General features: G+C 41.0%; 1 protein-coding gene and 1 pseudogene across 9 annotated transcripts in view; one reads left to right on the forward strand and one right to left on the reverse strand.

Annotated features, from left to right (window-relative positions):
- NEO1 (neogenin 1) overlaps positions 1-27738 on the reverse strand; it is a 260875-nt gene that overhangs the window by 219696 nt on the left and 13441 nt on the right. The window lies entirely within an intron of this gene.
- On the forward strand, positions 25089-26146 carry LOC139005297 (mitochondrial glutathione transporter SLC25A39 pseudogene; annotated as a pseudogene).

The following is a 27738-nucleotide window of genomic DNA, read 5'->3' on the forward strand; positions in this document are numbered from 1 at the left end:
AGAGTGGATTTCAACTCAGTAATATACAAATTCATAAACGAGGAAGAATCCTCTACAATGCAGTAGACAGAAATACATTAATCAAAATATCCCTAGCCTATCACATTTAAGTAACATTTTTTCAATCAAAAAAGAAAATACTTTGGGGAGGAAAATATCATATATCTAAAGAGCCTACTAGGTAGACTCTAAATCTACATATGACACCTACAAGGGCAAGAATGCACTAGTAAATTCTTATCAAATATTTAGTACTTGCTGTTTAAAGTTTACCACCAGGTGGCAGATCCATACAACTTTCTAGAAATAGTCTTAGCAACTCTGAGATGTTAGTCCAATTAGAAGGAATTTGAGGAAAACTTAAATAATTTTAAGCATATTTGAAACTGAGCCAGTTTACCACACGCTCAATAAAATTGCTTCTCAGAATATTACACCTCTATTTAACTGTAAATTTGTCTTTGGTCCAGACAGAGCACACAAATATCTTTATAGAAAGCAGAACACTAAAATACAATTTTAAATGTGGTTATCCACAATCCAGTCATTCAAAATTCTCAGAACTATAAGAGAGAACTTTGAATCCAAAAGTAAAGAGATGAAAAGAAAGTGTGGGGAAAAACATGACAAGAAAAGAAGGAAAAAAAAGAAATGCGTACCAAGGAAGAAACTATCCAATCCCATGTTACAGCAACCCAAAAGAATCAGCAATATTTCTGTGTTTTCAGCAAAATATTCTAGTCGAAAAAGACTTCAATCTCAAGTCAATCAGCTAATTAAGAAAGTTACTTTTCAAAATTTTCAATAATTCTAAAATTCTAAAAATGTATTAAATATCAAAATGAAATATATAATCTCAGAATAACTGTTCACTTATTTTATTTTTAATTATTGTTTAAAGTATTACATATGTCTCCTTTTCCCCCCATTAACCTCTCCCCAGCCACCCCACCCCCAACACATTCCCTCACCCCCCCTAGTGTCTATGTCCATTGATTATGATAATATGCATGCACACAAGTCCTTTGGTTGAACTATTACCCGCCCCCTCCAACCTCCCCTGCCTACCCTCTGAAGTTTGACAGTCTGTTCCATGATTCTCTCTTTCTGTATCTATTTTTGTTCATCAGTTTATATTGTTTATTACATTCTACTAATGAGATCATGTGATACTTCTCTTTCTCTGTCTGGCTTATTTCGTGTAGCATAATGCTCCCCATATCCATCCATGTTGTTGCGAATGGTTAAGTGTTCTTTTTTACAGCAGCATAGTATTCCATTATGTGGATGTACCACAGTTTTCTAATTCATTCCTCTGCTGATGAGCACTTAGGCTGTTTCCAAATCTTAGCTACTGTAAATTGTGCTGCTATGAACATAGGGGGGCATATATTCTTTCTGATTGGTGTTTCTGATTTCTTGAGATATAGTCCTAGAAGTGGGATTACTGGGTCAAATGGGAGTTCCATTTTTAATTTTTTTAAGAAACACCATACTGTTTTCCACAATGGCTGCACCGGTCTGCATTCCCACCAGCAGTGCACAAGGGTTCCTTTTTCTCCACATCCTCACAAGCATTTGTCGCTTGTTGATTTGTTGATGATAGCCATTCTGACAGGTATGACAAGTTATCTCACTCGTTATGATTTGCATCTCTTGGATGATTAGTGACTGTGAGCATGTTTTCATATGTCTCTTGGCCTTCTGTATGTCCACTTTCGAAAAGTGTCTCTTTAGGTCCTTTGCCCATGTTTTGACTGGAATATTTATCTTCCTTTTGTTAAGTTGTATGAGTTCCCTATAAATTTTGGAGATTAAACCCTTATCTGAGATAGCATTGGTAAATATGTTCTCCCATGCAGTGAGCTTTCATGTTTTGTTGATGGTTTCTTTTGCTATGCAGAAGCTTTTTATTTTGATGTAGTCACATTTGTTCATTTTGTCCTTAGTTTCCATTGCCCTAGGACAGGGGTGGGCAACCCCTGGCATGCGTGCCAAACATGGCAAGCCAGTAACTTTTGCTGGCACACAAAACCCTCTCTTATAATCTTCCATTTACAATTTTTTTCTTAATATCGACTTTTTTGTTTTTCAGATAAATTCAGTGTAGGTGCATCTTAAATAAATTATTTTACATAACAAGTTATCTTAAAGACCACAGACATGCATTGACGAGAGAGGGGAAGAGCAATTTCTATGCCTCTGCCTTAACTCTCCCTGCCTTCCTAGATCCGACCAGTGTTTTGGTTTCATCCACATACGCTTGTGAATCTTTGTTCTCAGTGATGAATTTTGTTAAGTCTCATAATAGGAGTAGCCTGACAGATGAAAGTAGTAGCTCGTGCATATCTCTGAAGGTGACAAAATATAAACCTGATGTAAAATCTCTGTCATCAGTGATGCAGCAGCAAAAGTCCCACTGATAGTATCAAATGGAGTCATAAAGTTTTCTGTCGGACTATCAGTGTACATGTATACATTAAAAAATAAATGTATTTTTCATCATCATATACTGTGTTTTTGTCGCTCGAATGAATTTTATTATTTCTTCAAGGTTCTTCACATATGTACACCTTAAGAGATATCAAGTAGGCGTAACATGTTCTCAAAAAATTAGGGTTGGCATGCAGAATTTTGAGTCAGAGATTTTGCTGGTTTTGGCACGCACTCACAAAAAGGTTGCCCACCCCTGCCCTAGGAGCTGTATTGGTAAAGATATTGCTATGACATATGTCATATTTTGCTCCCTATGGATTCTTATAAGATTTCTATGGTTTCCTGTCTTACATTTCAGTCCTTTATCCATTTTGAGTTTATTTTTGTGTATGGTGTAAGTTGGTGGTCCAGTTTCATTTTTTTACATGTATCTGTCCAATTTTCCCAACACCATTTATTGAAGAGAAGGTCTTGAGTACATTGTATGCTCTTGCCTCCTTTGTCAAATATTAATTGAGCATAATGGCTTGGGTCGATCTCTGGGTTCTCTGTTCTGTTCGATTGGTCTATAAGTCTGTTGTGTCACTACCAGGCAGTTTTGAAAACAAGGCTTTGTAATATAGCTTGATATCTGGTATTGTGATCCCTCCAACTTTGTTCTTCTTCCTCAGGATGTGACTATTTGGGGTCTTTTTTTTTTTTATTCCAGATGAATTTTTGGAGAGTTTGAAATATGCTGTTGGTATTTTAATGGGGATTGAATTAAATCTAAAGTTGCTTTGGGTAGTATGGACATTTTAATGATGTTTATTCTACCAATCCATGAACACAGTATATTCTTCCATTTGTTTATATCTTCCTCTATCTCTTTTTTCAATGTCCTATAGTTTTCCGAGTACAGGTCTTAAATCTCCTTAGTTAAGTTTATTCCTAGGTATCTTAAAGTTTTTGGTGTGATGTTAAATGGTACTGACTTTTGTTTCTCTAGCTGAGAATTCATTAGTGGTGTATAAAAATGCCATTGATTTCTGGGTGTTAATTTTGTCTCCTGCTACACTGCCGAATTCATTTATTAAATCTAGTAATTTTTTTATGGAGTCTTTATGGTTTTCTAAGTACAATATCATATCATCTGTAGAAAATGACAGTTTTGCTTCTTTTCCAATTTGGATGCCTTTTATTTCTTCTTCTTGTCTGATGGCTATGGCCAGCACTTCCAGTATTATGTCAAATAGGAGTGGCGAGAATGGGCATCCCTGTCTTGTTCCTGTTCTTAGGGGAAATGGTTTTAATTTTTGCCCATTGAGTATGATGTTGGCTGTGGGTTTGTCATATAAGGCATTTATTATGTTGAGGCATGATCCCTCTATTCCCACTTTGCTGAGAGTTTTTATCAAGAAAAGATGTTGGATTTTGTCAAATGCTTTTTCTGCATCAATTGATATGATTAGGTGATTTTTATCTCTCAATTTGTTTATATTATGTATCTCGTTTATTGATTTGCAGATATTGTACCATCTTTGCATCCACAGAATAAATCCCATTTGGTCATGGTGTAAGATCTTTCTAATGTAATGCTAGGATTCGATTTGCTAAAATTTTGTTGGAGATTTTAGCATCTATGTTCATTAAAGATATTGGCCTATAATTCTCTTCCTTTTTACTGTCTTTATCTCAGCGGTTCTCAACCTGTGTGTCGCAACCCCTTTGGGGGTCGAAAGACCCTTTCACAGGGCTCGCCTAAGACCATCGGAAAACACATATATAATTACATATTGTTTTGTGATTAATCACTATGCTTTAATTATGTTCAATTTGTAACAAAGAAAATACATCCTGCATATCAGATATTTACATTACGATTCATAACAGTAGCAAAATTACAGTTATGAAGCAGCAACGAAAATAATTTTATGGTTGGGGGTCACCACAACATGAGGAACTGTATTAAAGGGTCACAGCATTAGGAAGGTTGAGAACCACTGCTTTATCTGGTTTTGGGATTAGGCTAATGCTCGCTTCATAGAAAGAGCTTGGAAGTGCTCCTTCCTCTTGAATTTTTTTGAATAGTCTGAGGAGGATAGGTTTTATTTCTTCTTTGAATGGTTGCTAAAATTCCCCTGTGAAGCTGTGTGGTCCAGGGCTTTTGTTTGCTAGAAGTTTTTTTTCTTACTGCTTCAATTTCCTCCATAGTTATTGGCTTATTCAGATTTTTTTATTCTTCCTGATTCAGTTTTGGGAGGTTGTATTTTTCAAGGAATATGTCCATTTCTTCAAGGTTGACCAGTTTGTTGGAATAGAGTTGCTCATAGTATTGTTTTACAGTCCTTTTTATTTCTGTGGGATCTGTTGTTATTTCACCTCTTTCATTTATGATTTTTTTTATCTTAGTCCTCTCTCTTTGCTTCTTGGTGAGCATGGCTATAGGTTCATCAAATGTTTATCCTTACAAATAACCAGCTCTTGATTTTATTGATCTTTTGTATTGATTTTTTTGGGGGGTCTCTATGTCATTTATTTCCACTCTGATCTTTATTATTTCCTTCCTTCTAGAAACTCTGTGCTTTTCTTGTTGTTCTCTTTCTAATTCTTTAAGTTGTAGAGTTAGATAATTTATTACCAGCTTTTTTTGTTTTCTGAGGTAGGCCTGTAATGCTATGAACTTCACTCTCAGAACTGCTTTCACTGTGTCCCATAGATTTGGATTGTTGTGTTTTCATTGTCATTTGCTTCCAGGATGTTTTTTATTTCTTCTTTGATCTCTTGGTAACCCAATCATTGTTTAATTACATGCTATTTAGCCTCCAAGTGTTTGGATTTTTTAAATTGTTTTTATTGTAGTTTATTTCTAATACTAGAGGCCGGGTGCATGGATTTGTGCACACTGAAAGGAAATTAATTAGATGAAATATTTTAGACACTGGGGAGGGGCTGCGGGAGATTGATCAGCTGGGGAGGGACTGTGGGAGGGCGTGTCAGGCCTGTCTCGCCCAATCCCAATTAGCCAGACACCAGCAGCAAACTAGCTACTGGTCAAGCGCATTATAGCGACTGGTTGAACAGTCAAACAGCCAGACACTTATCATACTAGGCTTTTATATATATAGATTATGCCACTGTGATCTGAGAAGATGCTTGATATGATTTCAATCTTCTTGAATTTGGAGAGACTTTGCCTGTGTCCCAATATGTGGTCTATCTTTGAAAATGTACTATGTGCACTTGAGAAGAATGTATATTCTGCAGCCTTGGGGTGAAATATCCTGAAGATGTTAAGTCCATCTGATCTAGTGAGTCATTTAGGATTGCTGTTTCTTTGATGATTTTTTGTCTAGAGAATTTATCCAGTGATGTCAATGGGGTATTATAGTCCCCTACTATGACTGTATTATTGTCGATCTCTCCCTTGATATCTCCCAGAATTTTCTTTATGTATTTGGGTGCTATTGTATTGGGTGAATATATGTTTACCATAGTTATATCCTCTAGTTGAACTGCTCCCTATAGTATTATGAAGTGGCCTTCCTTATCTCTTATTATGGCCTTCACTTTGTGGTCTATTTCGTCAGATATAAATATTGCTAACCCAGCTGTTTTTTCATTTCCATTTGCCTGAAAAATATTGTTCTATCCCTTCACTTTCAGTCTGTGTGAGTCCCTTATTCTGCGGTGGGTCTCTTGGAGGCAGCATATACATGGGTCATGTTTTCTTGTCCATTCAGCCACTCGATGTCTTTTGATTGGAGTATTTAGGCCATTTATGCTTAAGGTTATTATTGATATGTACTTGTTTGTCACTATTTTTATTCTTTAAGCCTGTGTTTCTTCTTCCCTTTCTATTTCTTCTTATTACAACACCCCCTTTAGCATTTATTGCATTGCTGGCTTGGTAGTGATAAACTCCCTTAGCCATTTTGTGTGTGTGTGCGAAGCTCCTGATTTCCCCTTCAATTTCGAATGATACCCTTGCTGTATAGAGTATTCTTGGATTCAGTCCCTTGCTTTGCATCACTTTGTATACTTCATTCAATTCCCTTCTGGCCCTTCTGTTTCTGATGAAAAATCATATAATAATCTAATGAGATATCCTTTGTCGGTAACTCTCTGTCTCTTGCAGCTTTTAAGATTCTCTCTTTGTCATTAACATTTGCCATTTTCATTACACTGAGTCCTGGTGTGGGTCTTTTGGGGTTCATCTTGTTTGGGACTCTATGCTTGTGATTTTTTTTATCCTCCCCAAATCTGGGAAGTTTTCTGTAATTATTTCTTGAAATAGGTTTTCTTTTTTTTATTATTATTAAATCTTTATTGTTCAGATTATTACAGTTGTTCCTCTTTTTTCCCCCCATACCTCCCCTCCACCCAGTTCCCACCCCACCCTCTGCCCTTACCCCCCCCCCCCCACTGTCCTCATCCATAGGTGTACGATTTTCGTCCGGTCTCTTCCTACACCCCCACACCCCTTTCCCCCCCGATAATAGTCAGTCCACTCCCTTTCTCTGCCCCTGATTCTATTATATTCACCAGTTTATTCTGTCCATCAGATTATTTATTCACTTGATTTTTAGAATCACTTGTTGATAGATGTGTATTTGTTGCTCATAATTTGTATCTTTATATTTTTCTTCTTCTTCCTCTTCTGAAAGGATACCTTCAGCATTTCATATAATACTGGTTTGGTGGTGATGAACTCCTTTAGCTTTTTCTTATCTGTGAAGCTCTTTCTCTGACCTTCAATTCTGAATGATAGCTTTGCTGGGTAAAGTAATCTTGGTTGTAGGTTCTTGCTATTCATCACTTTGCATATTTCTTGCCACTCCCTTCTGGCCTGCATAGTTTCTGTTGAGAAATCAGCTGACAGTCGTATGGGTACTCCCTTGTAGGGTAACTGTTTTTCTCTTGCTGCTTTTAAGATTCTCTCTTTGTCTTTTGCTCTTGGCATTTTAATTATGATGTTTCTTGGTATGGTCCTCTTTGGATTCCTTTTGTTTGGGGTTTTCTGCGCTTCCTGGACTCGTAAGTCTATTTCTTTCACCAGGTAGGGGAAGTTTTCTGTCATTATTTCTTCAAATAGGTTTTCAATATCTTGCTCTGTCTCTCTTCTTCTGGCACCCCTGTAATTCGGATGTTGGTATGCTTGAAGTTGTCCCAGAGGCTCCTTACACTATCTTCATATTTTTGGATTTATTTTTTCTTTTTGTTTTTCCAGTGGGGTGTTTTTTGCTTCTTCATATTTCAAATCTTTGACTTGATTCTTGCGATCCTCTAGTCTGCTATTGGAATTCTATATAATATTCTTTATTTCAGTCAGTGTATGCTTAATTTCTAGTTGGTCCTTTTTCATATCCTTGAGGGTCTCACGAGATTTCTTGAGGTTCTCACTAAATTTATCGGCGGTCTCACTAGACTTATTGAGTGTCTTACTAAATTTATCGGCAGTTTCTAGAAAATTCTTGAAAAACCTTAAAAGTATAGTTTTGAACTCTATGTCCAGTAGTTTGCTTTCCTCCATTTCTTTCATTTGTGACCTATTTCTTTGTCTCCGCATTTTTTATGCTTCCCTGTGTTGGTAGAGTGGCTTTCTGTGCTGGTTATCCTATAGGGCCCAGTGGCTCACCCTCCCCAATTACCGGAGGTGGACACTCTTGGTGCACCCCTTTGTGGCCTTTGTGCACAGTCTTGTTGTAGTTAAGCCTTGATTGTTGTAGGTATTACTGGGAGGAATTGACCTCCAGGGCAATTGGCTGTGAGAATCAGCTGTGTCTGCAGTGGGAGAACTTCTGTGCTGGAGACACCCTTCTGGGGCAAGACTTGCTTCAGTGGGGCTTTGGTGCTCACTGAGTCTGCCCCTTGAGTGTGTCCCTTATGGATCTGAGGAGTTGTAATCTGGATGGTCCAACTCTGACCACTGGGTACACTGGCTCTTGGATTTCTAAGGAGGTGCTAATTTAGCCTCTGCCTGAGGCTACCCAGCAGGAGCCCAGCTGTGAAGCAATGCAAGCTGCTGTGGGGCTTTGGGCCTTCTTTTGGATGTTCTGGGTTTCTCTGATCCAGCTGCAGTTTGTCCGGTAATGTTGAGATTGCAGCCGAACCGGTTTGGCTCAGTGGATGGAGCGTCGGCCTGCAGACTCAAGGGTCCCGGGTTCGATTCCGGTCGGGGGCATGTACCTGGGTTGTGGGCACTTCCCTATTGGGGGCTGTGCAGGAGGCAGCTGATCGATCTCTCTCGTCGATGTTTCTAACTCTCTATCCCTCTCCCTTCTTCTCTGTAAAAATTCAATGAAATATATTTAAAAAAAAAAAAAAGAGATTGCAAAGGGCCGGGCCTTTCATATGCAAAAGCCTCTGCGCACAGCTTGCGTGGGGCGGGGTCTCAAGGGATCAACAGGCCGAAGCAAACAGCTATGGCTGCTCCTCAGTCCTGCCCTAAGAGGCCCAGCTTCTCAGTGTCCCGGTACTCGCTGCAAGCACCTGAGAAAGCTGCCCTCAAGTTCTGACCGATGCCAGACAGTCCAGTTTCTCCCCATATGAGTCTGGATCCCCAGAGACTCGCCCGGAACTGGAGTTCCGAGTAGTCGGGAGCTTGAGACTCCCTCCCGATTGAAAAAGAGAACCGTGTCCTCAGCTGCCAGCCCTTTCCACGTGTGCCGCGTCCTCAGCTGCCAGCCCTTTGCACGTACACCACGACCTCAGCTGCCAGCCCTCTCCGCGTGCGCCGCATCCTCAGCTGCCAGCCCTTTCCATGTGCGCCTCCGTACCTCTGCACTTTACTTCCGCACCTCCTCTGAGTCTCAGTGTGCTTTTCTCTTTCCTTCACTCAGCCAGCCTTCCTGTGGTTCTGGATGATGTCCGTTTTGTCTTTTAGTTGTATTTTTGAAGTGGTTGTGCGAGGCAGCAATTTCCGGTGTTTACCTATGCCGCCATCTTGGTTTCTCTTGAAATAGGTTTTCTAATCCTTGCTCCGCTTCTTGTCCTTCTGGTACCCCTATTATATCTACATTACTTCATTTCATGTTGTCCCAAAGCTCCCTTAAGCTCTCTTCCTGCTTTCTATTTTTTTCCTCCAACTGTTGTTAAGATTGGACCTGTTTCTCTACCCCATCTTCTAACTCAGCAGTTCTCAACCTATGGGTCGCAACCCCTTTGGGGGTCGAAAGACCCTTTCACAGGGGTCGCCTAAGACCATCGGAAAACACATATATAATTACATATTGTTTTTGTGATTAATCACTATGCTTTAATTATGTTCAATTTGTAACAATGAAAATACATCTGCATATTAGATATTTACATTACGATTCATAACAGTAGCAAAATTACAGTTATGAAGTAGCAACGAAAATAATTTTATGGTTGGGGGTCACCACAACATGAGGAACTGTATTAAAGGGTCGCGGCATTAGGAAGGTTGAGAACCACTGTTCTAACTAATTCGGTCCTCCACCTCTTCTAGTCTACTCTTGAAACCTTCCATCTTTTTTTTTTATTGTAGCTTTATCATTCTTGACTTCCTCTTGATTCTTACATAAGTTGTTGATTTTCTCATCCATCCAGTTTATCAACTATATGATCATTACTCTGAAGTCTTTTTCTGTCATATTGCATGCCACCTTTTCATTTACTGTCTTTTCTGGCAATTTCTCCTGTTTCCTTTGGGGTTGTTCCTTTGTCTCCCCATTTTGCTATCACCGAAGGGTCCAGGTGCTGAGTTGCTTGGGGCCTGTGGCTGAAGTGGAAGGCTTGGTGGGAGGGTCACATACCCCGAAAATCACGGGAGAGTCCAGGCACCAGGATGCATGGGGCCTGTACCGCGGCAGTGGGTCAGCAGGAGTGTCGCACGCCCTTAGAGTCACAGGAGAGCCCAGCTGCTGGGACATGTTGGGGAGGGGAGCGCACTCCGGAACTCACAGGAGCCCTATGCCAGAGAGGCTGTAGTCCCAGTGCCCATGGGTCTGCAGCTGCAGTGGCATGTCTTTGGCCAGATGACTATAGGGTCCCAGGTGGTGCTTGAGGCTAGTCTGGTTGGTGGTGAGGCTGGGCTTCTAGTCACAGCAGTTCTCCCCTTCAAGATAGTGTGGGTTCTGTGCCAGCACTGTCCACCCAGCAGTGCTTGCAGCTGTAGGAGGGGTCCCCACCTAAGAGATCCCGGTCCACCAGCCCCTGAAAGTCCTGCCTGATCTAACCGTCCCTCACTCACACTCATACGCACACACACACCACATGTCCATGCTACCTCACTCACACTCTCACCCTCACTGCCATCCTGCCAGCCGCCATCTTCCTTCCCCCTGTTCAGTTATTTTAAAATGCTATCAAAAATATTGGCAAATGCATCCTTTCTAATGAGAACGTCCTTGTCAGGTCTCACCACCCTGGCTATGGCACATCCTCTCCTCCACCACTCCTCCCTCAGCCCTCCTCCAGTTCCTCCTGCCTTCTTCTGGCCCACACTTGCAGGAGCCACAGAGACCCATGGCCACCACAAACACCAGGCAATAAATAGAGCAGCTTTCTCACTGATGCTTTCTTTCTGGTATCCTTCAATATCTACCTTAGCCACATTTAGAAAGCAATACCCAACCTGGATCATGAACTACGGCTGATTTGAGTTTTGTGGGGGTTGAAGAATAATTAATTTGGGGGCCCCTTTTATGAAAAATAGGGAGGAATCTCAATTTTGCAGATTTTACAGAAACATATAAGTACTGAACACTTTGCTAGAGCTCTCCCAGGACCTTGAACGTTCCCTGCGAGTAAGGGGATCCAACTTAAAGGTAAATTGTCCCTGCCATGAACACACACTAAAGGAAAAAAACAAGTGTCTAAACCCAGTTTGTTAAATAAAATTACTGGTATATCAATTCCAGTCAGTAAAAGTTAAATTAGTGCCTAAGAGTTACATTGTTCATAGTTACTTTGGAACTAAATGGCTAAAATTAAGGATAGCACTGGCCAGGTAGCACAGTTGGTTAGAACGTTGTCCCAATACACCAAGTTTGTGGGTTCCATCCCAGATCAGGACACATGCAAAATACCAACCAATGATTGTATAAATAAGTAGAACAACAAATTGATGTTTCTCGCTCTTCCTTCCTTCCTCTCTCTCTCTCAAAAATTCAATTAAAAAAAAACAAAGCTCTTTTTAAAAAAGAAAATAAAGGACAGAGCTAAACTGTAATGATGGCATGAGAACAAAGCATAAAGCAGAAAAAATTTAAGCAGAACCAAGCGGGGTGGGGGGGGGTGGGGGGAGAAATATATGCATCCATTCCTAAAGCACCCTGCCACAGGTTTCCCTCAGGAACAGTTTTCTCCATTGTGTTCTCATTTACACAATCCAGCTTCAGAAAGTGCTCACTTTTCTTCCCTGACATAAACACTCAAATAGAGAAAAAACAATTCTCTAATGACTCTGCCCTGGGAAATTTGTCTTTCAATTATACATCATAAGTCCAAGGTCCCTTACACCATTAGAAGAAAGTTGCCAAATCTCTCATTCCTTCCTCTATACAAATTGTTTGGATATACACAAAGGTCTTAGCAGCTTTATCTGCGTGCACAAGGACACGAGTTCTCATTTCCTAATAACTTCCTGAATATTTTATTATCGTTTCCTCCCAGGAAATTTATTCACTCTATGTAGCTCCAACACTAACAGTCCATTTTTAAAGGGAAACGCCTCAAGTTTCCCTTTAAAAGATTACCTCCACTACTAGGTTACTGTTTTCCAACATATCTGAGTAAAAAATATATGAGTTGAAAATACATATGAATTTTATAACAAATATACAGAAAACAAAGTAAAGGGAGGTAATTATTTAAAATCAGAATATATCTTCACATACCAATTGAGAAAATACAAATAAATAAAACACTATATTCACTAACATTGATTGAACAGTACACTTAAGATCTACATCTACATTTCAATATATATACAGTTCAATTATAACTCAGGAAAAATTAAAATTTAAAAAAAGTCCAAGAGTAAGACTGGGTAAGTCTACCCATTAATAAGAAAAATTATTGGTACTTTTTCCTAACTCTTGTTTCAGGGGGGAAAACTTATAGAAATTATCTTATATGTTTTAACTCCAGGATATTTTTAATACATCATTTGTGTTTTTAGAATCACAATTCTGGGCCTATTTTATGTCATAAAAGTATACAATACATGCTAAACTTTTTACAGTAAAACACACTTCTGCTCTTTAGAGCAAAGGACTTGAGGCAGTAACTAGTAACAATAAGGCTCAAAAGCAAAATCTATTTGGGCATTCTCTTGGCCATATACACTTCTGAACAATTTAAAAAGAGCTTCTTTCCTTTCTCTTTGGAACAGAAGAATTAGGTCTGACTATACAAAGGGGATGGGGGTACGTGCATATTAGAAAGGGAAAGAGCCAGCATTCCAGGAGGGAAAACCCACACTGTTTAATATATCGGATTAGAGTCGGCTGGTTAATAACCTGGCCTAGACTTAAATTTCTACTTGTCATTTGCTAGGTATAGAACCACAGATTAAATGACTTATTACATGTAACACGTTTTAAAAGTCTCTGGTACATAGTGCTTTCCACAAGAAAAAACCAAGGCACAGATAGGTTAACCAACTTGCCTAAGGTCCCCCAAATCCTGGAAACCTCTAGAAGGGCTAATGGGTAGTCATGAGGTAGAGATTTGCAGAAAGATACAGGAAAATACCAACTGTATCTTAACACCATAGAAACATAGGACATCTGCTATATCTGGACAACCAACAGCTGTCTAAGCCACACTAGGCCTACAACACCGTGTCCCTAAAACCTTTTAAGAACTTTTTACTGTGGATGAACTTCTTATTTAGCAGGAAAGTAGGAGCACTGCCATTACCTAAATTAAACAGAACCCTCCACTGTGGAGTGAGAAGAGGGGGTGAGACCAGCCCAATCACCTACACTGCTGCTCTTCGATCATTTCTGAAGACATCGAGATGAAAAACTGTAACAAATTTCAACTGGAACACTATTTTTAATATAACAACATAAATGAATGAAATCATCCTAAAAGATCGGTATTATTCTCCCTCTCCTGCAGAGATTCCCTAAATTATTTGAGTAAAGAACACTTTTTTTTAAATGATAAAACTGTTAACTCCTAGATTAGAAAAACAATGGTTCACAAACCCCAATTTTTTATAAACAGCCTAGATTCAACCCATTCCTCCAATTTATACCATCCCTTATTGTCAGATCAAGCACCATACTTTCCCATTCCTAATTTGGACCACTTCACATTAATACTCTAAACCTCAGAGTAAATTACTTTCTGTTACCCATATCACCAATGTTTTCCTACTCCTGATGTTTTCTCACTACATTTCCTTTCCCCCTGCCCATCTCCACAGGTCCACATCCCCTTCTCAGTCAACAATCCTACACAACAGCCCATGCTGCCAATGCAGGGACCAGGTACTCCGCCTTCATCACCCAGCCCAAATTCTAACATCCCCATAAAGTTCCCCGTAAGTTGCCGTGTCTGCAAGTAATTGCTCCATTTTTAGAACTCCCATAGCACCCTGCCCAACAGACATCACTTTCTACACAGCATTATGGTTATTTTTATACATGATATGCCCTTTATTAAATTGATAACTCTTATGTATCTTCCAATACCTAGCACAATGCTTTGCACATGATACCTACTCAATGAATGCTTACTAAATGAATACATGAGTCTGGGAGTCTGTTTCCCATTGGAGAATCATAACTAGCTTTCACTAAACACAGTTAAATAGACTGGACTTCTCCCTCAGAGAACACAAACTATTTGAAGTTGCCAATAACTACATCTTAAATCAGAGAAAGTCGCTGAGCTATACAGCAAAACTTCATTCACACAAGCTCCCTTGTGCTTACTTGTTTACATGTTCTTCTCTGTGAAACTGGCCTTTATACTGCCAAAATTGAGGAGGGTGGAGAACATAGCTAGCTTGTGTTTAAAAAATGCAGCCAATTAAAATGTAGTTATGACAGCCTGAACTGTGGCTCAAAATTGGTGTTATTATATCACCTATCCTAGAGAAGTTTCCTCTTAATAATCATAGAGGAAGTTTCTGAACATTTTCTGATAGATAACTCAGGTCTTTTCTAGATACTACCTCAATTCATCTTCAAGGGAAGAGGGAACTAGGAGGAACTAAGAAAATATAGTCCCCTTAAAAACCAAAACATGATCCTTCTAAATCCTCAGAGATAAGCAGCAATTACTTGGGGAGAAAAGAAAGGGAGAGTTAAGGCCAAAGTAGTGGCAAAATAAAAATAAAAGAAGTCAGGCTTGCTTCTAAAGAAAAAAAAAAATCACATCAAAAAGGAAGGGACTGCTGCAGGATTTGAGGTGAATTAGGACCTCAAAGAGCTGCGTACAAGAAGTAAAGGTTAAGTTCAAAACATTTCAGTTCATAGGGTCTTAAGCCTAATTTTAAATCATCTCAATCCCTGAATGTATTAAAGCAATCTGAGATTGTTAGTGCCTCTAGAATAACCACATGCAGAAGAGAAGCAAAGATAAATCTTTTCTGGAAGAAGATAGTTATAATTTCAGATTATCTCCATAATTTTTCATACACAACACCTGGCATTCAATCAAAAATAAATAAGCACATAAAAAGACAACCTCCAAATCAGGAGAAATAGGCTTTTAAAAGCAAACCCTCATGGGAATACATATTATAGGATGGGTTGAAAGAATAAAGACACAAAATGGAGAATTTCAGCAGAGGCCTAGAAACTATAAAAGAAAGCAGAATAAAAATTCTACAACTGAAAGCTACAATAAATGAAATTAAGAAATCAGTAAATGGAGTGCTGCCTCTGTTTTACAGCGGTTCTCAACATGTGGGTCGCGACCCCTTTGGAGGTCGAACGACCCTTTCACAGGGGTCGCCTAAGACCATCCTGCATATCAGATATTTACATTATGATTCATAACAGTAGCAACATTACAGTTATGAAGTAGCAACGAAAATAATTTTATGGTTGGGTCACAACATGAGGAACTGTATTTAAAGGGCCAGAAGGTTGAGAACCACTGGGTAGAAAATCACAAGAGGCTTGCTCTTACCCTAACAACCAAAAAGGACAGATAAGCTATAAACACCATAGTTTTTCTGAACCCATCAGAGTGATGAGGATCAAAGAAACCTAAGTGAACTAAACTCCAAAGAGATATCGACCAAGCCCTGGCTTGTGTTGCCCAGCGGTTACAGCATCATCACATGTACCGAAGGGTCATGGGTTCAATTCCCAGTCAGGGTACATACCCAGGTTGCAAGCTCGATACCTGATCAGGCGCATATAGGAGGCAATCCATCAATGTTTCTCTTTCTTTCTCTCCCTTCCTCCCTCTCTAGAATCAATGAAAAAATATGTCCTCAGGCCAGGATTAAAAAAACTGAGATAATGGCCAAGAACTTTACAAATTTGATGAAAGTAATCATCCAACAAATACAAGAAGCTCAAGAAGCAGGATAAGTAAAAGGAAAATCACAACTAGGCACATCACAGCTAGATTTCTGAAAGAGATAAAGAGCAAATCTGAGGGAATAACCAAGATGGCGGCATAGGTAAACACCGGAGACTGCTGCCGCAAACAACCACTTCAAAAATACAACTAAAAGACGGAACAGACATCACCCAGAACCACAGGAAGGCTGGCTGAGGAGAGACTCTTCAACTAGAAGGAAAGAGAACAGCATACCGAGGCTCAGAGGAGGTGCAGTGTGGAAAATATAAAGGTACCGAGGTGCGCGCGCAAAGCGGGCTGGTGGCTAAGGGCTCGGTTGTCGTTTTCAATCAGGAGGGAGTCTCAGACTCTGGGCTCCAGATCCGGGCGACTCTCTAGGGACTCAGACTCAGACGGGAGAAGCAGGATTGTCCAGCATCAGTTGGAATCTGAGGGCAGCCTTCTCTCCGAGGTTTGCAGTGGCGGCCGGGGTTCTGAGAAGCAGAGCCTCTAGGACCGGGACTGAGAGCAGCCAGAACTGCTCCCTCCACCCGCCCTGTTGATCCCGCCCCGCCCAAGCCCTGCGCAGAGCCATTTGCTGGATCGCCTCAGGCAAAGGCTAGATTAGCACCTCGCCAGAGGACAGAAATTTTCCACACAGCTGATTCTCACAGCCGGTCAGCCTGGTGGTCAAATCCCTCTAGTATTAACTACAACAATCAGGGCTTAACTACAACAAGACTGCGCACAAAGACCACTAGGGGGTGTACCAAGAAAGCGTAAAAAATGCGGAGACAAAGAAACAGGACAAAACTATCAAGGGAGGATACTGAGTTCAGAACCACACTTTTGAGGTCTCTCAAGAGGCTTCTAGAGTCTGTCGATAAACTTGATGAGATGTACAGGAAATCTAATGAGACCCTCGATGGTGTGATAAAGGACCATCTAGAAAGTAAGCATACACTGACTGAAATAAAGAATATTATACAGACTCCCAACAGCAGACCAGAGGAGGGCAAGAATCAAGTCAAAGATTTGAAATGCGAAGAAGCGAGAAACACCCAACCAGAAAAGCAAAATGAAAAAAGAACCCAAAAATACGAAGATAGCGTAAGGAGCCTCTGGGTCAGCTTCAAACGTACCAACATCAGAATTATAGGGGTACCAGAAGATGAGAGAGAGCAAGATATTGAAAACCTATTTGAAGAAATAATGACAGAAAACTTCCCCCACCTGGTGAAAGAAATAGACTTATAGGTCCAGGAAGCGCAGAGAACCCCAAACAAAAGGAATCCAAAGAGGACCACACCAAGACACATCATAATTAAAATGCTAAGAGCAAAAGACAAAGAGAGAATCTTAAAAGCAGCAAGAGAAAGAGACTCAGTTACCTACAAGGGAATACCCATACGACTGTCAGCTGATTTCTCAACAGAAACTTTGCAGGCCAGAAGGGAGTGGCAAGAAATATTCAAAGTGATGAATAGCAAGAACCTACAACCAAGATTACTTTACCCAGCAAAGCTATCATTCAGAATTGAAGGTCAGAGAAAGAGCTTCACAGATAAGAAAAAGCTAAAGGAGTTCATCACCACTAAACCAGTATTATAGGAAATGCTGAAAGGTATCCTTTAAGAAGAGGAAGAAGAAAAAGGTAAAGATACAAATAGTGAACAACAAACATGCATCTATCAACAAGTGTATCTAAGAATCAAGTGAATAAATAATCTGATGTACAGAATGAACTGGTGATTATAATGAATCAGGGACATAGAAAGGGAATGGACAGACTATTCTTGTGGGGGGAAAGGGGAATGGGAGATGCGGGAAGAGACTGGACAAAAATCGTGCACCTATGGATGAGGACAGTGGGTGGGGAGTGAGGGCGGAGGGTGGGGTGGGAACTGGGAGGAGGGGAGTTATGGGGGGGAAAAAAAGAGGAACAAATGTAATCTGAACAATAAAGATTTAAAAAAAAAAAAAGAGCAAATCTGAAAAGTAGACAATAGGGAAAGGAGGAAGAGAAGTACATTACCCACAAAAATGGAAAATAACATTTACTAGGTGTATCCGTTAATAATGTGGATTTTGTAATCAAAGAAAACGATAATTTCAAGAGAAACATCAAAAGTGCTTTATTCAAAGTAATGTCCATCGCTAGCTACACATTTCCCCCATCTTTTAGGTAATTTGTGGATACCGTCCCAATAGAACTTTTCTTGTTTTGAGGCAAACCATTCAGAGACCAAATTTTCCACATCTTCGTACGTTTTGAAGTGCTGCTCAGAAAGTGCGTGTGCCATTGATCGGAACAAGTGGTAATCTGAAGGAGCAAGGTCTGGTGAATATAGCGGGTGGGTTAATACTTCCCAGGCAAGATCTTTTAACATGTCTTTAACTGGTTTTGAAGTGTGTGATGGTGCGTTATCATGAAGCAAAATTACTTTGCCATGTCTTCTGACACATTCTGGTCGTTTCACGATCAAGCGTGGTTCAAACTGATTATTTGTTGTCGGTAGCGATCAGTATTAACGGTTTCACCTGGTTTTAGAAGCTCATAATACACCACACCTTCCTGATCCCACCAAATGCAGAGCATTATCTTCTTTCCAAAGCGATTTGGCCTTGCAGTCGATGTTGATGGTTGACTTGGATCAACCCATGACTTTGTGCACTTGGGACTCTCAAAATAAATCCAATTCTATGCAAAAAAAGACTTTCTTTCGTGCCACTGAAGTAACATTTTACTGATAACTTTTAGGTTTTCCATTTGTCTTTCGTTCAGTTGAGGTGGCACCCATTTTCCTTCCTTTAAAATCTTTCCCATTGCTTGTAAATGATCGGAAATTGTCTGCCGAGCAACGTTTAAACTTTCTGCAAGTTGTTTTTGAGTTTGACACGCATCTGCATCCAATAATGCTTGTAATTGTTGGTCTTCACACTTTTTTGGTTGACCTAGATCAGTGGTTCTCAACCTTCCTAATGCCGCTACCCTTTAATACAGTTCCTCATGTTGTGGTGACCCCCAATTTCATTGTTACAAATTGAACATAATTAAAGCATAGTGATTAATCACAAAAATATGGAACTATATAGGTGTTTTCCGATGGTCTTAGGCGACCCCTGTGAAAGGGTTGGTTGACCCCCAAAGTGGTCGCGACCCACAGGTTGAGAACCACTGACCTAGATGTTCTTTGTCTTTCACATAGAAATCATCATGTTTAAAGCATTTAAACCAGTGTTCACAAGTATCCTGAGATGGAGCATGTTCACCATAAGCTTCCCAAAGTATTCATCAGTACTTTTCTTCAAAATAAAGTAATGAATTAAAACTTCCTGCAAATGCTCTTTTTTTGGCACGAAATTCGACATTTTTAAATGTAAAAATATCTATGATGTTAACATCTTCAGCAAATTTGACATATGAAGTTTTGAAGCTTATTGTCAATACAACAAAATAGCATATATATATCAACATATGTGTAACTCCATCTATTGAAAAAAAATCCACATTATTAACCGGTACACCTCGTACAGCTGATTTCTCATCAGAAATGATGGCATTCAGCAGACAATGAAATATTTAAAGGGCTGAAAGAAAAAACTGTTTATCCAGAATTCTATACTCAGCCAAAATTTATCTAAATTAAAGGTAAAGTAAAGATGTTTTCAGCCCTAGCCAGTACTGCTCAGTAGATAGAGCATCAGCCCCCAGACTGAAGGGTCCCAGGTTCAATTCCGGTTAAGGGCACATACCTCAGTTGCAGGCTCAATCCCCAGCTCTGGTCAGGGCATGTGTGGGAGGCAACCAATCAATGTGTCTCTCTCTGTCTCTCCCCCTCCCTTACACTCTTTCTAAAATAATCAATGGAAAAATATCCTTGGGTGAGGATTAACAACAACAAAAAAAGATGTTTTCCGACAGACAAAAGCTGAGTGAATTCATCTCCAGCAGATCCAACTAAATTCTAAAGGATATTCTCCAGACAGAAGAAAATGAGATCAAACAGAGACTCAGAGATACAGATGGAAAGAAGAGAAAAAATCAAAATGAAAAATGACTTATAAAATAATGTCTTGTGGATCTCAAATATAAAGAGAACTAAAATATATAGCTATCACAAAAATTGAAAGAACAAATGGATAGTTCAAGAATATATAGCTGAATAACTGAAAATAATCAAAAGAAAAGAGAATACAGAACAAAGCAGTAGTAAATAATAAAATGGAGAATTTAAAGCCATATTTTTGCTATTACATTGAATGTAAATAGACTAAAATTCTCTAAGGAAAAAAAATTTTTCAAACTAAATTAAAAGAAAACCTAACAATATGCTACATACTGAAAATGCTTAAATACTAATCAAAAGACAGCTGATATAGCTACATTAATATCAGAAAAAGTAGACTTTAAGGTGAATAACATTACTAGCAATAACAATGAGTCCTTTTACCAGTAAATCTGTATGGATACAATAAACAGTCTCAAAACTGATAAAGCAAAAATTGACGTGCACACAAAAAAGGAGAAATCAAGTGTCATGGAATAAAGAGACAAGAGACAAAATATGTCTATTTCTGAAATTCCAGAAAGAGATAAACAGAGTATCCTATCTAATAATAGAGAAACATGGTAATTAGCCATAGCTCCACTATCCTTCCCATTGGCTAATCAGGGCGATATGCAAATTAACCAAGATGGTGGCCGGCAGCCAGGTAGCTTGAAACGAACATGAGGCTTGCTTGCTTCAGTGACAGAGGAAGCCAATGTTCCCCGCCTGCTGCTGCCAGCCTCTGAGCTGCAACTCTAAGAAACATTGTTACAAATATAGAAGGTAAACAAAACCCCAGAAACCTGCTTTCAGCCAGCCGGCTTCAGCCAGCAGGATCGCAATAGTGTTACAATTATAGAACAAACCCAGATCCCTGCTTTCAGCAGCGGAGGTCTCATAGCTGGAGCCGAGCCTCAGAGCTAAAGCTGGCCCAGAATAAAAAAAAAACAGAAAAAAAGGACAGGTTGGGAGCTTCAGTCACCCGCCAGCCTGAAAACGGCCCTCAGCCCCTCACCCAGACTGGCCAGGCACCCCAGTGGGGACCCCCACCCTGAAGGGGGTGTGACCAGCTACAAACAGCCATCATCCCCTCATCCAGGCTGGCCAGGCACCCCAGTGGGGATCCCCACCCTGAACCAGGACACCCTTCAGGGCAAACCAGCCAGGCCCCACCCGTGCGCCAGGCCTCTATCCTATATAGTAAAAGGGTAATATGCCTCCCAGCACCGGGATCAGCGGAGCCGTGACGCCTCCCGGCAATGGGATCAGCGTGACGGGGCAGCGACCAAACCCCCTGATCGCCCTGCGGCTCTGTGTGTGACAGGGGGCGGGGCCACAACCTCCCTATCTGCCCTGCTCTGTTTGTGACAGGGGAAGGCGCCCCAACCCCCTGATCAGCCCTGCTCTGTGGCTGATAGGGGGGAGCCCCCCAACCCCCTGATCACCCTGTGGCTCTGTGTGTGACAGGGTGCGGCGCCCCAACCCCTCACCCCTCACGGACCCTGCTCTGCGTGTGTCGGGGTAGAGCCATAACCTCCCCATCAGCCCTGCCCTGAGTGTGACAGTGGCGGCGCCCCAACTCCCTGATCGGCCCTGCTCTGTGCGTGACAGGGGGGAGCTCCCCAACCCCCTGATGGGCCCTGCTCTGTGCATGATAGGGGACAGCGCCCCAACCCCCTGATCGGCCCTGCTCTGTGCATGACAGGCGGTGGCGCCGCAACCTCCCCATCGACCCTGCCTTGAGTGTGACAGGGGGCGGTGCCCCAACCCCCCAATCGGCCCTACCCTGAGCGTGACTAGGGGTGGCATTGCAACCTCCCGATCCGCCCTGCTCTGTGCATGACAGGGGGCGGCGCCCCAACTCCCCAATTGGCCCTGCTCTGAGCCCGACCAGGGGCTGCACCTAGGGATTGGGCCTGCCCTCTGCCAACCGGGAGCGGGCCTAAGCCAGCAGGTCATTATCTCCCGAGGGGTCCCAGACTGCGAGAGGGCACAGGCCGGGCTGAGGGACCCCACCCCTCCCCTCCGAGTGCACAAATTTTTGTGCACCGGGCCTCCAGTATATATATAAAAAAAGAAAAAGGTTAAAGACAAATACAGAATCTTAAAGACAGCAAGAGAAAAGTGCTTAATTACCTACAAGGGAACTCCCCAAAGACTGACAGCTGACTTCTCAATCTCAAGAGAACATTTCAGGCAAGAAGGGATTGGTATAAAATATTCAAAGTGATAAAAATCAAGAACCTACAACCAAGACTACTTTACCCAGCAAGACTATTTCCAGGATATCATCTAAAACCAAAGGACAACCCTGGTGAGTGTGTCTCAGTTAGTTGGAGTGTCATCCTGTGCACCAAGGGTCATAGGTTTGATTCCCAGTCAGGACACATACCCAACTGTAGGTTTGATCCCTGGTCGGGCACATGCAGGAAGCAAGCAATCGATGTTTCTCTTTATCTTTCTTTCCCCCCTCTTTCTCTCCATCCCTCTCTACCTCCCTCCTCCCCCCCTCCCCTTCCTCTGTCTCTAAAATCAATAAAAACATATCCTCTGGAGAGAATTAAAAAGGAAGAATAAAATTAAAGGAAAAATAAAGAGATTCCCAGACAAGAAAATCTAAAGAAGTATAACAAAAAATGTAAAAGGAACGAGGAATAACAAGCGGAAGAGAGGGAGGACCCAAGGAAGAATGAGGGGGACCACAAGGAATTGGCGGGGGGGGAGGAAGAGGAGGAAAAAAAGGAGAAAGAGGAGAGGAGGGAGAGGAGGAGTAGGACTGGGAAGAAGAAAGGAGGAAGAAGAAGGCACAGGAGGAAGAGGAGAAAAAAACAGAGAAACATAGCTAAAAGAATAAAATGACAATAAGTACCTATCAATAACCACTTTAAATGTAAATGGCTTAGATGCTACAATCAAAAGACATAGGGTAGCTGAATGGATAAGTAAACAAGACCCATATATATGCTGTCTATAAGAGATCCACTTCAGAACAAAAGATACAGACAGACTAAAAGTAAAGAAATGAAAAAAGGTATTTCATGAAAATGGAAATTTTAAAAAACTGGAGTAGCAATACTTATATCTGACAATATAGATTTTCGGGCACTACATGGTGATAAAGGCAACAATCCAATAAGAAGATACAAACTTTATAAACATTTATGCACCCAACATAGGAGCACCTAAGTATGTAAAGCAAATCTTGATGGACATAAAAGAAGAGACTGACAGTAATGCAGTCACAGTAAGGGATTTTTACCACCACATTAATGTCAATGGATACATCTTCCACACAGAAAATCAACAAGGAAACAACAGCCTTAATGACACGCTAGATGAGATGGATTTAATTGATATCTTCAGAGCATTTTACCCCAAAGCAGCAGAATATAAATTCTTCTCAAGTACACATGGAATATTTTCTAGTATAGACTACATGTTAGGACACAAAATAAGTCTCAGTGAATTTAAGAAGACTGAAATCATATCAAGCATCTTCTCTAACCACAATATGAAACTAGAAATCAATTATAAGAAAAAAACTGAAAACACACAAACACACAGAGGCTAAAAAACATATTACTAAACAATGAATGGTTTAACAATGACATCAAGGAAGAAATCAAAAGATACCTTCAAACAAAAGAAAATGAGGCACATCAACCCAAAATCTATGGGACACAGCAAAAGCAGTTCTAAGAGGGAAATTCATAGCATTACAGGCCTATCTCAAGAACCAAGAAAGTGTCAAATAAACAATCTAACTTTATACTTAAAGGAAATTGAAAAAGAACAACAAAGGTCAAAGTGAGAAGAAAGAAAATAACGATCAGAGCAGAAATAAACAAAATAAAGTCTAAAAAAATATTACAAAAAATCATTGATACCAAGAGTTGGTTCTTTAAAAAGATTAAACAAGACTGACAAACCTTTCAGCAGATTCATCAATAAAAAAAGAGAGAGGACCCAAATAAGTAAAATGGGAAATGAAAGAGAAGTAACAACTGACACCAAAGAAATACAAAGGATTGTAAGAAAATATTATGAACTACATTTATGTGAACAAATTGGACAATTCCTAGAAACAGCCCTGATTGGCATGGCTTATTGGCTAGAGCAGTGGTTCTCAACCTTCCTAATGCTGCGACCCTTTAATACAGTTCCTCATGTTGTGGTGACCCCCAATTTCATTGATACAAATTGAACATAATTAAAGCATAGTGATTAATCACAAAAACAATATGTAATTATGTATGTGTTTTCCAATGGTCTTAGGCGACCCCTGTGAAAGGGTCGTTCGACCCCCAGGTTGAGAACCGCTGGGCTAGAGTGTCGTACAGCCCACTGAAGGGTCAGGGGTTCAATTCCTGGTCAAGGGCACATACCTGGGTTGCAGATTTGGGGCATGCAGGGGAAGCAACTGATCAATGTTTCTCTCTCACATTGATGTTTCTCCTCTCTCTCGCTCTCTCTCTCCCAATCCCCTTTCCTTCCTCCCTCCCTCCTCTCTCTTTCCTTCCTTTCCACTCTCTCTAAAAAAATCAATGGAAAAAATATCCTCGGGCAAGGGAGGATTAACAACAACAAGAAAAATTCCTAGAAACATACAATCTTACAAAACTGAATCAGGAAGAATCAGAAAATCTAAATAAATAGATTACAACTAAAGAAATTAAAGTAGTAATAAAAAAAATCCCAACAAACAAAAGTCCTGGACTACATGGTTCCATAGGTGAATTTTACCAAACTTTCAAAAAAGAATGAACATCTAACCTTCTCAAACTATTCCAAAATATTCAAGAGGAGGAAAGACTACCAAGCTCATTTTACAAGCCCAGCATTATCATAATTTCAAAACAAGATAAAGATATTACAAAGAAAGAAAATTAAAGGCCAATATCCCTGATGAACATAGATGCTAAAATAAAATCCACAACAAAGGAGTACCAAACCAAATTCAGCAATACCTTAAAAAGATCATACACCTTTCCTTGTCGACCTTGAAGCAAGGCGAACGCATGGGGACTCCGCACTCGGACCCGCCACTGGCCTGCCCTACCCTGGGCACTGTGCCGTACCGCATGAGGGCCATCCTAAAGCCAGAATTGAAACTATAAGATGTCTGATCAGGACCCTGGGGGCATCAGCCCCCTCCAACAAATGGTGGCCTCAGGTGCTGGAGCTGTGGTCACTTCCCTCTTCATGACTCCCCTGGACGTGGTGAAGGCCCACCTGCAGTCTCAATGCCCCTCAATGACCAGCAAGTTGATGCCTCCCTCCAGACTCTGGAGCCTCTCTTATGCCAAACTGCCCTCCTCTCTCTGACCCACAGGGAAGTGCCTCCTGTACTGCAAAGGTGTCCTGGAGCCCCTGTACCTGTGCCCAAATGGTGCCCGCTGTGCGATCTGGTTTCAGGACCCAGAACTCGCATCACTGGCACTATGGATGCCTTTGTGAAGATTGTGAGACATGAGGGTACCAGGACCCTATGGAGTGGCCTCCCAGCCACCCTGGTGATGACCGCCATCTACTTCATGGCTTATGACCAACTCAAGGGCTTCCTGTGCGGTCGAGCCCTGACCTCTGACTTCTATGCACCCATGGTGGCTGGTACACTGGCCCAGTTGGGCACCGTGACTATGATAAGCCCCTTAGAGCTGGTACGGACAAAGTTGCAGGCTCAGCATGTGTCATACAGGGAGTTGGGTGCCTGTGTCCAAATCTCCATAGCTCAGGGCAGCTGGCACTCACTGTGGCTGGGCTGGAGCCCCACTGCTCTTCGGAATGTGCCCTTTTCAGTCCTGTACTGATTCAACTATGAGCTGGTGAAGAGCTAGCTCAAGCCAAAGGACCAGACATCAGGGCATCAGTTTTGTGGCTGGTGACACCTCAGAGACAGTGTCTGTCATCCTGACTCCACCCTCCGATGTGGTGAAAAATCAACCCCAGGTTGCACTGAGAGCAGCTGAGGCTATGAGAGTGTCACTCCTACACACCGACTCCACCTGGCTGCTGCTGCGGAGGATCCGGGCTGAGTCTGGCACCAGGGGACTCTTCATAGGCTTCCTCCCAAAGATCATCAAGGCCGCACCTTCCTGTGCCATCATGGTAAGCACATATGAGTTGGCAAATGCTTCTTTCAGAGGCTCAACCTGGAACAGCCTCTGAGCCAGTGAGAGGAGCAAGGGGATGAGGGCCCCATCTCTCCCATGGATGGTGTGGGGACAGGAGGAGACTGAGACAAGTGCCTAGTCCTCAGGGGAGGAGGCCTCATTTTTCTTCCCAATCAGCACAGCCCCAGGGGTACCAGCCCTCCCCTTTGAGGATCCACAGCTTTCTTCCTGCTGGTCCTGACCCCAAGCCCTAAGGATCATCACTTTTCCACCCAACATCCCAAGTTTAAGATCAAATCTGTTAACTCTCTCCTCCCCCTGCCCTCTCACCCATTTTCCTGTGTTTGTTGTAGCTGGGCCTGCCCCCAAGGCCCACAGAACCCTGGACATGGCCAGTCTGAACCCACTGCTATTAATTCATTGAGTGTAAAGATGATGAATTTAGAAAAAAAAAAGGGGGAGGGGGGATCATACACCATGATCAAGTAGGATTTATTCCAGAGGTGCAAGGTTACTATAACATCCACAAAACAATAAGTGAGATACACCACATAAACAAAATTAAAGATAAAAACCACATGATCAATATGCATCATGTGCAGCTCCCTCTACATCAATAGATGTAGAAAAAACATTTTACAAAATCCAACACCCATTTATGGTAAAAATTCTCAGTACGGTGGGAATAGAGGAAATATACCTCAACATAATAAAGACCATATATGACAAGCCCACAGCCAACATCATACTCAATGAGCAAAAACTATAAGCATTTCTCTAAAGATTGGGAAAAAGACAGAGATGCCCACTTTCATCACTCTTATTCAACATAGTACTGGAAGTACCCACAGCAATCAAACAAAAAGAAGAAAAAATAAAAGGCATCCAAATTGAAAAGGAAGAAAACTGTCATTATTTTCAGATGACATGAAAAACCTAAAGATTCCACCAAAAACTACTAGAACTGATAAGTGAATTCCGTAAGGTAGCAGGATACAAAATAAATATCCAGAAATCAGTTGCGTGTTTATAGACCAATAAAGAACTATCAAAAAGAAAAACTAAGAAAACAATCTCATTCAAAATTGCTTCAAAGAAATACCTAGGAATAAATTTAACCAAGGATGTAAAAGACCTGTACTCGAAAACTTCTAAGATACAGAAACAACAAAGTGAAGAAAATACAAATATATGGAAGCATATACCAGGTTCATGGATAAGAATAATTAACAGTATTAAAATGTCCATACTACCTAAAGCAATCTATAGAGGCAATGCAATTCCTATAAAGATACCAATGGCATATTTCAAAAACTAGAACAAATAATACAACAATTTATATGGTACCACAAAAGACCTCAAATAGCCACAGCAATCTTGAGAAAGAACAAAGTTGGAGGAATCATATTATCTGACATCAAACTACACTACAAAGCTGTAGTAATCAAAACAGGTTGGTGCTGGCATAAAAAGACACACAGATCAATGGAACAGAATAGAGAATCCAGAAATAAACCCGCACCGCAATGGTCAATTAATATTTGACAAAGGAGGCATTCTATACAATGGGGTAAAGATAGTCTATTCCAGTGGTTGCCAACCTTTCGGATCTCACAGATTACCAGTGGTCCACGGACCACCAGTTGGCGACCGCT

Source organism: Myotis yumanensis, unplaced genomic scaffold (genome assembly GCF_028538775.1).
Source record: "Myotis yumanensis isolate MYYU_CA2020_CCGP unplaced genomic scaffold, mMyoYum1.0.hap1 SCAF_1, whole genome shotgun sequence".
NCBI classification, from domain to species: Eukaryota; Metazoa; Chordata; class Mammalia; order Chiroptera; family Vespertilionidae; genus Myotis; species Myotis yumanensis.